Source organism: Monodon monoceros, unplaced genomic scaffold (assembly GCF_005190385.1).
Source record: "Monodon monoceros isolate NGI ecotype Baffin Bay Population unplaced genomic scaffold, NGI_Narwhal_1 Super_Scaffold_3, whole genome shotgun sequence".
Classification (NCBI taxonomy): Eukaryota; Metazoa; Chordata; class Mammalia; order Artiodactyla; family Monodontidae; genus Monodon; species Monodon monoceros.
This window is the reverse complement of record NW_021703780.1, coordinates 88,046,972-88,060,707: the sequence shown is the minus strand read 5'-3', so window position 1 is coordinate 88,060,707 and position 13,736 is coordinate 88,046,972. Positions and strand designations below refer to the sequence as shown.

Below are 13,736 nucleotides of genomic sequence, written 5' to 3'. Positions count from 1 at the left end.
ACAATTTTAGCCATGGAAAATATTCAAATGTAACACAACAGCTGACAAGTAAGTGCTCCAACACTAGACAACAATTTGAAAACACCATCCATAGATAGGTTAAAATTGACCTACCCAGTGAAAACAGCTATAGGAGACATTTATAGAGAAGAAATATATAAAAATAACTAAACATTTAAAAATTACAATTAAAGAACAGAACAAGAGAAGGCACTGAAAAAACTGGAATCTGTTTGTAATTCCTTTTTCAAAAAACTGTATACAAATACAAAGCCTATATGTGCATATAAATAGAAATATGGGTCTATTTGCTTTCCATTTAGATTTACCTTAGAGGATCAGCATCAAAACTGGTAAAGAGAGGAGAATGAAAACAAAATATCATTTTTTAAAGTTATTACTCAAATCTTTTCAAGTCTGTTCAGAGGCAATAAATAGTGTAAAATGAATTATTATGTATTCTAAATAAGAATACAGTGTGAATACAGGCTCAAAATAACTATACCATTTTAGAAAGTCAACAGCAGCAGAACAACTGCTGGCTATTTAGAGTTAAAAATCATAGCCACAAAGATGAACTTATTTCTTCAACTGGGAAGAGAAAAATGACGGTAGATAATATCTTATTTACACTATTTTGACTATTTAAAAATGTACTGGGCTTCCCTGGTGGCTCAGTGGTTGAGAGTCCGCCTGCCGATGCAGGGCACACGGGTTCGTGCCCCGGTCCGGGAAGATCCCACATGCCGTGGTGCGGCTGGGCCCGTGAGCCATGGCCGCTGAGCCTGCGCATCCAGAGCCTGTGCTCTGCAACGGCAGAGGCCACAACAGTGAGAGGCCCGCGTTCCGCAAAAAAAAAAAAAAAAGTACTGTATGTTCTATTTTCTTTTGGCTTTGGTAGGTTTTAAACCAGAAAATTAGCAATAAAAGATTACAGAGTATTTCAGAGTATTAGATTATTTTACTCGAAAATTTTGCACAAACCTATAAAAAGCTAACTTTTTCCTTTGAGAATGAATATAGAAACCACAGCCACTGGAGTTGCATGTTAAAATCTGAGTCTCAGTGTTTGCTCTACAGTCCTGGGCAAGTCCCCTTATCTCCGTAGAATTCAGGGTCTCAGTGCTCATTGCAGACCATAAATTAACATCCAATTTATTAGAGTTTCAAATGTAAATGCTGTGTTTCTCTTAAAATCATAGGCTTAATTTATATTCTTTATATAATCTTAGTAAAATAAGAAAAATCTCTTTACTTTTGCCATTATTAATGTTCAATTATTTCAAGTTGAGTAGACTAAACTTACTTAAACAATAAGGGCCATTGATAACTTAGTTTATTATAATGTCCTCAAATACTTTAAATGGTAATTATAAAATTTAAGTATTTTGTTCTCTTAAGGGTCTCAAAGGTCTAACCAATCAACATAAGGACCTTAACAAGGAAAATCTAAGTATTTAAATGTTTTATATTACGCTCATAAAATAGTAAATCTTAACTTTCTTTTCAACATTTCAAAATGTTTTAAATTAGTTACTTTTTATATATTGTTCAACTTAAACTGATATGTTTAAAATCAGTTATTTGATTACAAACTTAAAAGTATAAACATAAGTCTTAGTTGTGCAGGGGATCCTCAGAGTTTTAATTATTACAGGCCCTTTATACATCAATGCACAGAAGTGGTACTAATGAGCAAAAACTTACCCTAAACTGAAATCAAGAGTATTAATACCATGGGTTTGATTTATGTCATTATCTCTATATTTCATTCTAAAACATTTTCGTGTTAAAAGACATTTATCCTCTAAGGTGTTTACCAACCTCAAATCAGTTAAAACTTTTGGGCGGCATAAAATTGAGAACAGGTGCTAGGAGCTAACTATGCCTTGGATAATTTTCTGCATAACACACATGAGACACACTGAAAATTGTAATTATATTTACTATAACAGAAGACTCCAGTTTAAACCCTTCAGATGGAGGTGGATTTTGCGGTTCTAGTTGCACTCTTAAATAGCCTTGTATGGCTCATTTTGCAACCCGTGACCCAGGTTACAGTTAACTTCTTTCAGTAAACTCCTTGCAGTTCATCTAATTCCTCGTGCATTTCATAGTATTCTCATGTGGCTGGGCCACACCTCTTATAGATATTTATCTGTCTTTGGTGGGGGGGGGGGGTGTCCCAACTACAGGTTTGAACCCTGCTAATTACACACATTAGCACCTAACATAAAAAGTGAAAGGTAATAGAACAGAGAAGCGAATCATCTTCAGAAATTCTCAAACACACCGGGAAGTATGGTCAAACATTGTTAACTTACTCAGCATTTATCACCCTGGAAAATTTAAAATTCTGAACCATTTCATTTTGATCTTTTGGAGTCTAACGTACGATTGATGACACATTTAAAAAGCAATCTAATTTTATTTTTTTATTTATTATTATTTTTTGTGTGTGTGGTACGCAGGCCTCTCACTGTTGTGGCCTCTCCCGTTGCGGAGCACAGGCTCCGGACGCGCAGGCTCAGCGGCCCTGGCTCACGGGCCCAGCCGCTCCGCGGCTTGTGGGATCTTCCCAGACTGGGGCACGAACCCGTGTCCCCTGCATTGGCAGGCAGACTCTCAACCACTGCGGCACCAGGGAAGCCCAAGCAATCTAATTTTAAGCAGGAGAGGTTATTTATTTTGCCCTCTCACAATATACACAACAAAAAGTGGCATTTTTGAGATCTCCATGAATGGCAACTGCAAATGAATGTACTTGAATTTGCTATGAATAAATATGCAGTCATCTCATAATTATAGAGAGAATTGAATCAATTTAACATTTAGTCCTCAAATGAACAATGGAGCTTTTAGGGAAATAGATATGCAAAAATTATCATTTTAAACCATGTAACATATTTGATGGTCATTTCTCTGGCTTTTACATGAAAAGTATTTGTTTCTCAACCAGGTCAACTGAGTTTCTTTTATCTACTAATATTACAACACTTGAGAATTTCAATGTTGTTTTATTATTATTATCATTAGTGACCAGAAGGATGTATGTTAACAAAATTATTATGCTACAAAAGAAAAATCCACATGGTGACACTCATTGTAACAATAAAGTTATGCTTAAAAAATATATAAATATCTTTGGTTACATATTCATCTCTGAATTGTTCTGGTTAACCATGAGCCCAGAGAAATGTATGACATCTATTGGATAGACTTCTAGCCAAAAATAATTATAACTTCGTATTAAAATAACACTTAAGTCCACAGTATATTAAAAAAAAATCACTTAAGAAATTTACAAAGGTTTCCAACAATGAAGAGAAGTCATATATATTCTTGACTCTAAGTATATGGGTACCTGTGAACCTGCTTAACTCTTTATCTTTTTCTCGTCAAAGGCCAAATCCAGCACATAAGTCTTATATTTTGGTCTTGGTTCAAATTCTAACCAACTCTGCGCATATAATACACATTGAAGTGAAAATGAATCTAACAGATTTTTTTGTGTCTATTTTTTAAACTTCCTTAGTCTGATTTAGCAGTTTATAATTATAAGGACTTGGAAATCCAAAATTAAGCATACACAACTTTTAGAGACAGGCTTGTGCCATGTGAGCCTTGGTATATTTTTCATAGGGATGCATAAACAAGGGGTCTGCAGTGTGAAAAATGCAACTTTTAGGGGTCTGCTGCTGAAAAATGCAGCATTTTATTTTTCTTCTAAAAATTGACCAAGTGATTGTGATTGTTTCATTTATTGAATGCTCCCTAACAAACCACCACAAAAATTGGTGGTTAAAACAACAATTTATTATTTCTCAAAGTCCTGTGGGTTCACTGGATAGTTCTTTGGATCTATGTAGTGTCTCCTGGGGTCCCTCATATCAGAACTGGACTGGAAGATCCAAGAAACCCTCTTTCCTGCCTTGGCACAGACTCTTAGCTGGGGAGCCTGTGTTTGCCTCCAAGCAGCCTCTCTCTTTGTGTAGTGTGTCTATAGGGACTCTACGGACCTCTTCCTTCAGCAGAAATGAGAACTTCCTTAATGCATGCTGTTTGGGTTCCAAGAAAATGAAAGTAGAAACAGCTTGGCCTCTTAGGGACCAAGAATTGCCATAGTTTCACTTCCACTTTTGGTCAAAACAAGCTATGAGTCCAGAACAGAATCACGGGAAAGAAACAGACATCACTTCTTGAAGAGAGGGTGGGTACATATATACGGGGAGTGGAGGGCTTATTGGCGACTATCTTTGGAGATTATCTACCACAGTGAGAATCTTACATCTCTGTATATTTTTAATAAAATTTTAGCTTAGAGTGGAAATATTAGAAGTTTTGTTATCCTTAAAACATAAAAGTTTAGGGAAATATTTAGGAGTAATTTTTGGAAGAATATACTATTTGTGATTTTATTTTTCTATATTATTATTTTATATACTTTCCAAACTTTCCATTTTGGACCTATACTTTAAAAATTAGTAAACTGTTATTTTAGTATTTTTTTCAAATCTTTCAACTGACTATTGTGTGAAAAAGTCAGCATAAGGAAAAAACAACAAAATTGCAGGATTTGTGAAATTCAAAACAGGTTTTGCTTTGTTATCAAATGAGAGGAAACTCTAAATAGGTGGTTATTTTCTCTGTTCCCTATGCCATTCCATCTTGATTTCCATATCATCCTGATGCTAAATATTTGAATAGTGAAAAATGAATTTTCCCACATTGTAGACAGGAGAATTACTTTAGTACCTAATTCTGGTGGTATTATTTCATTCCCAGTAGTCCTCAATAGCTCCTCTATTTTTGTAGGAGCTGCAAAACCCTTGGTCAAGTTCTCATCTATTTCTCTAGCTTCCTCTGGGCACCTGGACCTCTGGTCCACATGGAACTGAATCTTGCCTTCAGTTTCTCATTCCTGCTGTGCCCCCTCTGCTCATCTGCTCTTCCTTCTGTATGAACATCTCCCCTCACATCCAACTAGTCAGCACCTAGTCAGCACTCCCCCATGGAAGTCTTCACTGGCTTTTCTTATGTCATATTATCTTCTTATGGCACCATGGAGCTGTTCTCCTGGGCACTTAGCACAGGTTCTACTTTATGTGGTAATTTAATTCAAATATATCTCCTCAAACTGCTGTAAGATTCATGAGTACAAGATATGTTTCTCTAAGCCCTAATACTCCAAACAGAGTCTTGGACATGTGGAATAGATAATAAATAGTTACTGAATGAATGAATCAATGAATGAAAATGCTATGAACGAGGTGACTGCTTAATGTATAGCAGACAAAAATGTTGATATGTATTACTCCTTAATAGGTACAAAGAGTGAAAATGAATCTCAGTAAAACAAAAGAGAGTGAGACTGCTTGACACAAATGAAGTAAATTTATTCATCAGCAAAAGGTACAAGTAAAATATTTTTTGTTACAAAACTCAAAGTGGTAGATATTATTGTCACTCAGCAATATTTCTCATCCTCCTCTTGTAAGGTACACAAGCAATTTCACTTCTTCACTCTCTTCAGTGATTTGCTTTAGCCAGTGAAGTGTGAATGCAAGTGTATGTATCACTTCTGAGTGGAAGCATTTAAACGCCACTGCAGTACACTAGAATTCTCTTTTCTGAAATTGTGGAAGCACATGTTCATATGAAATTGTAACATTGAGCTTTCTCATGGAGTATAGTTTCCTCAGAAATGCACCCAGAGAAATCTTGGTTGGTTCAAACTCCTAAGATTTAGAGGTTGTTTCCCTTGTGCACTGTTGGTGAGATTATGTATTGTTACAATTACTATTGAGAGCAGTATGGAGGATTCTTAAAAAATTAAGAACTACTACATGATCCAGCCAGTTATTCCACTTCTGGGTATATATCTGAAAGAAATGAAATCAGTGTCTTGAAGTTATAGCTGCACTTATGACAACCTAAGTGTCCATCGACAGATAAATGGATAAAGAGAATATAACTATATACATATATATATATATATTAGAATATATATGTTAGAATATTTTTTATCCATAAAAAAGAAAGAAATCCTGCCATTTATGACAACATGGATGAACTTTGAGTACATTATGCTAAGTGAACTAAGCCAGATATAGAAAGATAAATACTGTATAATCTTACTTACATGGGGAATCTAAAAAAAACAAACTCATAGAAACAGAACACACTGGTGGTTGCCAGAGGTTGATGGATATGGGGGAAATGGGTGGATATGGGGGAAGTGGGTAAAGATGGTCCAAGAGTACAAACCTTCAGATATAAGATGAATAAGTGCTGGGGATGTAATGCATGCATAGTGACTATAATTAAAAATATTGTATAGTATATTTGAAAGTTTCTAAGAGAGTAGATCTCAAAAGTTCTCACCATAAAAAAAAAGATAACTGTGTGAGGTGATGGATGTGTTAACTAACCTTACTGTGGTAATCATTTCACAATGTACAGACCTTCGTCAACTTCCAATGGGGTTACATCCTGATAAACCCATCATAAGTTGAAAATATTGTAAGTCAAAATACATTTAATACACCTAATTTATCAAACATCATAGCTTAGCTTAGCCTACCTTAAACATCCTCAGAACACTTAGATTAGGCTATAGTTGGGCACAATCATCCAACACAAAGCCTCTTTTTATAATAAAGTATTGATTCATGTAATTTATTGAATACTGTACTGAAAGTGAAAAAATGGAATGGATATAAATGTATCACTTGTTTACTCTGTGATTACCTGGTAGACAGGGAACTGCAGCTCATTGCTGTTGCCCAGCATCAAGAGAGATTATACTGCATATGTTAGCCCAGGAAAAGATCAAAGTACAATTTCTACTGAATGTATATCACTTTTGCACCATTGTAAAGTCAGAAAATTGTAAGCTGAGCCATTGTACATTGAGGATTGTCACTATACACATATCAAATCCTTATGTTGTGTACCTTAAACTTACATAACATTATATGTAAATTATATCTTTTAAAAAGCTGAAAAACAAAAAAAAAACAAGTGAAGAGAGCACTCAGTAACATGCATACAATGATATTTGATTTCTTGTTTGTGTCTGTGTTGTCTCTGTTTAAAGTAGACATCTACTGAATATACATCATTGAATAAAATGAGCAAGACCTCTTGTCAAAAAAAAAGATTTAGGGATTGTTTGTTATTCTGGCATAACCTGATTTATGAATGTCGTGATTCTAAACTACAAGTAAAACATGTTTGTTTGATAGCGTTTATCTTTATCATTCAATATGCCAAACAAAGTGTGAATATATTTGGGTCTAAATCACACACAAAACTATTCCTAAAATGCTGTTTGGCCAAGCCAAATACTTCATTATTTTCCTCCAAATTAAGATAAGATCACATGTGAACATAACAAGTTATACTAAGTTAAATGCAGGTTAACACACAAAAAAGAAATTCTTCTACTGAGCATTTGGAGAAGAAATTTATGTATCTCATATAATTTTGAGATAAGAAATTATTACATACCTCATATATACTCTCTCTGTAATTTATAAATTGCTTATGAATCTAGAGATGTTTACAAGTTTTACTCTCAAATCTATTTCCTATTACCTCTATGCACTTCTGAGCCACCCTTTTATGCCAAATCCCTGTCAAGCCCACAATATACATCAGGTCCAAAGACAAGACAAATACAATTTGTAGTGATGTAATAAATAATGACTTAAATTTCCTGATTGCTTCATCATGGAGAGGATTACTGAGGTTGCCAAGGGCAGAGACATAAATTTAAGTTTAACATTAATTATCATTTTAATATGTGCTATTTTTTACACCATTAGATTTAGATGGCATTCTAATAGCATACTTGGAATGAACACAGATGCATTTGAATTTATGTTTCTCTAGTATATTTAGAATCTACGTTCATTAAGCAAGCATTTATTGAGCACCCACCACATGCCAGACACTGTGCTAGGTACTAGACCTAAAAACTTGCAAATATAGTTCCTATCCTTAGTAGACTTCAAACTTATTAATTTAGACTTGTTTGTGATCTGATGAACAAGCTAGGTCAAATAGTGATTTAATTTTAATAAGACTGATAACAATAGTTATAAAAGTACATTTGGGAATACTAACTCATTTCAATTTCTCTAAATTTGTGGAATCCAGGCCAGGTATCATTGGCTCCACTGTGAACATATGGAAACGGAGGTTCAGATAGTATTTCATACATTTTACAAGGTTTCACACTTAAAATGCAATAAGGTAAATATATTATAAAATTTGAAAAAAGTTTGAGGTATGTATGTATGAAAATTAAGGGTTATCTCCTTATATGATGAATTTCTTGAGCATAAGAAAAAAGTCTGAATGGAAAAAATGGACAAAGAATATGGGTTGACCTTAACAAAAGGCAGAGATACAACTGGTTCAAACACCCATGGAATATTCATCCTGTATTTTTGAAAAAATGTGAGTTAGAGAAATATTGAAATAGATTTTATTTGTGCATTTGTTTTTCCAATTCAATCAAAAGAGCATTTACACTAATAACATGTAGTGTTTACAAATATGCGGGCAATGGGAATTCATCTGCCTGGAAATACAAAGGGAATTGTCTTCCTAAAGCACAATTTACTAATAATAAACACATTGACATCTTCAAAATAATGTACTATAGTGTGTCACATGACATTGAAATTGTAATACTAAAATTTATGTTTAATGAATAATCAGAGACACGTGTAAAAGATCCAGGTACAAAGACATATATACATCATCATATTTTTATAAGTAGCAAATAGTTAGAAAAAGCTAAATATCTAATGATAGGTTATTGGTTTGAGTAAAATTATGGCATACACATCTGGTAGAATATCCTTCAAGTTTAGAAGAATATTTATGATACTTAAAATGTTCACAATATGTTAATTAGTGAAAACCAGTTACAAAACAGAACACATAGGATTTGTTCAAGATGGCAGAGTAGAAGGACGTGTGGTCACTCCCTCTTGCAAGAGCACCAGAATCACAACTAACTGCTGAACAATCATCAACAGGACACTGGAACTCACCAGAAAGCTTACCCCACATCCAAAGACAAAGGAGAAGCTACAATGAGATAGTACGAGGAGCGCAATCACAATAAAATCAAATCCCATAACCACTGGGTGGGTGACTCACAAACTGGAGAACAATTATACCACAGAAGTCCACCCACAGGAGTGAAGGTTCTGAGCCCCACATCAGGCTTCCCAACCTGGGGGTCCTGCAATGGGACAAGGAATTCCCAGATAATCAGACTTTGAAGGCTAGAAGGATTTGCTTGTAGGACTTTGACAGGACTGGGGGAATCAGAGATTCCACTCTTGGAGCGCACACACAAAGTAATGTGTGCATCAGGACCCAGGGGGAAGGAGCAGGGACCCCATAGGAGACTGAACCAGACTTACCTGCTAGTGTTGGAGGGTCTCCTGCAGAGGTGGGCGGCAGCTGTGGCTCACCGCGGGGACAAGGACACTGGCAATAGATGTTCAGGGAAGTACTCCTTGGCGTGAGCCCTCCTGGAGTGCACCATTAGCCCCACCAAAGATCCTCTGGGCTTCAGTGCTGGGTCACCTCAGACCAAACAGCCAACAAGGAGGGAACTTAGCCCCACCCATCATCAGACAAGCAGATTAAAGTTTTACTGAGGTCTGCCCACCAGAGCAACACCCAGCTCTGCCCATCACCAGCCCTTCCCACAAGCCTCTTAGATAGCCTCATCCACCACAGGGCAGACAGCAGAAGCAAGAAGAATAATAATTCTGTAGCCTGTGGAACGAAAACCACATTCACAGAAAGATAGACAAAATGAAAAGGCAGAGGACTATGTACCAGATGAAGGAACAAGATAACCCTCCCCCCAAAAAAACTAAATGAAGTGGAGATAGTCAACCTTCCAGAAAAAGAACTCAGAATAATGATAGTGAAGATGATCCAGGACCTTAGAAAAAGAATGGTGGCAAAGATCGAGAAGATGCAAGAAATGTTTAACAAAGACTTAGAAGAATTAAAGAACAAGCACCTAGAAGAATTAAAGAACAAACAAACAGAGATGAACAATACAATAACTGAAATGAAAAATACACTAGAAGGAATCTATAGCAGAATAACTGAGGCAGAAGAACGGATAAGTGACCTGGAAGACAGAATGGTGGAATTCACTGTCATGGAACAGAATAAAGAAAAAAAGAATGCAAAGAAATGAAGACAGCCTAAAACACCTCTGGGACAACATTAAACGCACCAACATTCACATTATAGGGGTCCCAGAAGGAGAAGAAAGAGAGAAAGGACCCGAGAAAATATTTGAAGAGATTATAGTTGAAAACTTCCCTAACAAGGGAAAGGAAATAGCCACGCAAGTGCAGGAAGTGCAGAAGTCCCAGGCAGGATAAATCCAAGGAGAAACACACCAAGACACATAGTAGTCAAATTGACAAAAATTAAAGACGAAGAAAAATTGTTAAAAGCAACAAGAGAAGAATGACAAATAACTTATAAGGGAACTCCTATAAGGTTAACAGCTAATTTCTCAGCAGAAACACTACAAGCCAGAAGAGAGCGGCATGTTATATTTAAAGTGATGAAAGGGAAGAACCTACAGCCAAGATTACTCTGCAGGGCAAGGATCTTATTCAGATTCGACAGAGAAATCAAAAGCTTTACAGACAAGCAAAAGCTAAGAGAATTCAGCACCACCAAACCAGCTCTACAACAAATGCTAAAGGAACTTCTCTAGGCAGGAAACACAAGAGAAGAAAAGGACCTACCAAAACAAACCCAAAACAATCGAGAAAATGGTAATAGGAACACACATATTGATAATTACCTTAAATGTGATTGGATTAAATGCTCCAATCAAAAGACACAGGCTCGCAGAATGGATACAAAAACAAGACCTGTATATATGCTATCTACAAGAGACCCAATTCAGACCTAGGGACACATACAGACTGAAAGTGAGGGGATGGGAAAAGATATTCCATGCAAATGGAAATCAAAAGAAAGCTGGAGTAGCAATACCCATATCAGATAAAATAGACTTTAAAGTAAAGAATGTTACAAGAGGCAAGGAAGGACACTACATAATGATCAAGGGATCAATCCAAGAAGGAGATTTAGCAATTATAAATATATATATATATATATATATATATATATATATATGTACCCAACATAGGAACACCTCAATACGTAAGGCAAGTGCTAACACCTATAAAAGAGGAAATCGACAATAACACAATAGTAGTGAGGGACTTTAACATCTCACTTACACCAATGGACACATCATCCAGACAGAAAATAAATAAGGAAGCACAAGCTTTAAATGACACAATAGACCAGATAGATTTACTTGATATTTATAGGACATTCCATCCAAAAACAGCAGATTACACTTTCTTCTCAAGTGCGCACAAAGAATTCTCCAGGATAGATTACATCTTGGGTTGCAAATCAATACTTGGTAAATGGAAGAAAATTGAAATCATATCAAGTATCTTTTCTGACCACCATGCTATGAGATTAGAAATCAATACAGGGAAGAAAATGTAAAAAACACAAACACATGGACACAAACACAAAAACATATTTAGTATGTTACTAAATAACCAAGAGATCACTGAAGAAATCAAAGGGGAAATCAAAAAATAACTAGAGACAAATGACAACAAAAACACGACAATCCAAAACCTGTGGGATGCAGCAAAAGCAGTTCTAAGAGGGAAGTTTATAGCAATACAATCCTACCTCAAGAAACAAGAAAAATCTCAAATAAACAATCTAACCTCACACCTAAAGGAACTAGAGAAAGAAGAACAAACAAAACCCAAAGTTACTAGAAGGAAAGAAATTGTAAAGATTAGAGCAGAATAAATAAAATAGAATCAAAGAAAACAATAGCAAAGATCATTTAAAACTAAAAGCTGGTTCTCTGAGAAGATAAACAAAATTGATAAACCTTTAGCCAGACTGATCAAGAAAAAGAGGGCGAACACTCAAATCAATGAAATTAGAAATGAAAAGTGAGAAATTACAGCGGACATGGCAGATATACAATGCATCATAAGAGACTACTACAAACAACTCTATGCCAATAAAATGGACAACCTGGAAGAAATGGACAAATACTTAGAAAGGTATAACCTTCCAAGACTGAATCAGTAAGAAATAAAAACTATAACCAGACCAATCACAAGTCATGAAATTGAAATGTGATTAAAAATCTTCCAGTAAACAGAAGTCCAGGCCCAGATGGCTTCACAGGTGAATTCTGTCAAACCTTTAGAGAAGAGCAAACACCCATCCTTCTCAAACTCTTCCAAAAAATTTCAGAGGAAAGCACACTCCGAAACTCATTCTACAAGGCCACCATCACCCTGATACCAAAACCAGACAAAGATACTACAAATAAAATTAGAGACCAATATCACTGATAAATACAGATGCAAAAACCCTCAACAAATACTAGCAAACAGAATCCAACAACACATTAAAAGGATCATACACCATGATCAAGTGGGATTTATCCCAGGGATGCAAGGATTCTTCAATATACACAAATCAATCAATGTGATACACCATATTAACAAACTGAAGAATAAAAACCGTATGATCACCTCAATAGATGCAGAAAAAGCTTTTGACAAAATTCAACATCCATTTCTGATAAAAAGTCTCCAGAAAGTGGGTATAGAGGGAAGCTGCTCAACATAATAAAGGCTATCTACGAAAAACCCACAGGCAACATCATCCTCAATAGTGAAAAACTGAACGCATTTCCTCTAAGATCAGGAACAAGAAAAGGATGTCCACTGTCACCACTATTATTGAACATAGTTTTGGAAGAGCTGGCCATGGCAGTCAGAGAAGAAAAAGAAATAAAAGGAATACAAATTGGAAAAGAAGAAGTAAAAGTGCCTCTGTTTGCAGATGACGTGATACTATACATAGATAATCCTAAAGATGCCACCAGAAAACTAGTAGTGCTAATCAAAGAATTTGGTAAAGTTTCAGGATACAAAATCAATGCACAAAAATCTCTTACATTCCTATACACTAACAATGAAGGATCAGAAAGAGAAATTAAGGCAACAGTCCCCTTCACCATTGCAAGAAAAAGAATAAAATACATAGGAATAAACCTACCTAAGGAGGTAAAAGACCTGTACTCAGAAAACTAAAAGACACTGATGAAAGAAGTCAAAGATGACACAAACAGATGGAGAGATATACCATGTTCTTGGATGGGAAGAATCAATATTGTGAAAATGACTCTAGTACCCAAAGCAATCTACAGATTCAATGCAATCCCTATCAAATAACCAATGGCAGTTTTTACTGAACTAGAACAAAAAATCTTAAAATTTGTATGGAGACACAAAAGATCCTGAATTGCCAAAGAAATCTTGAGGGAAAAGAATGGAGCTGGAGGAATCAGACTCCCTGAGTTCAGACTATACTACAAAGCTACAGTAATCAAGACAGTATGGTACTGGCACAAAAACAGAAATATAGATCAATGGAACAGGATAGAAAGCCCAGAGATAAACCCACGCACCTATGGTCAACTAATCTATGACAAAGGAAGCAAGGATATACAATGGAGAAAAGACAGTCTCTTCAATAAATGGTGCTGGGCGAACTGGACAGCTACATGTAAAAGAATGAAATTAGAACACTCCCTAACACCATACACA

At 35.6% G+C, this 13,736-nt stretch overlaps 1 protein-coding gene across 3 annotated transcripts in view; it reads right to left on the bottom strand.

Moving 5' to 3' along the window:
- CNTN6 (contactin 6) overlaps positions 1-13,736 on the bottom strand; it is a 293,875-nt gene that overhangs the window by 265,971 nt on the left and 14,168 nt on the right. The window contains exon 2 of one of the 3 annotated variants that reach the window (XM_029243100.1): positions 5,194-5,198. The exons of the other annotated variants lie outside the window; for them this stretch is intronic. The gene's annotated coding sequence lies outside the window, so the exon portion shown is untranslated. The remainder of the gene's footprint in view (positions 1-5,193; positions 5,199-13,736) is intronic. 3 annotated transcript variants of the gene reach the window in all.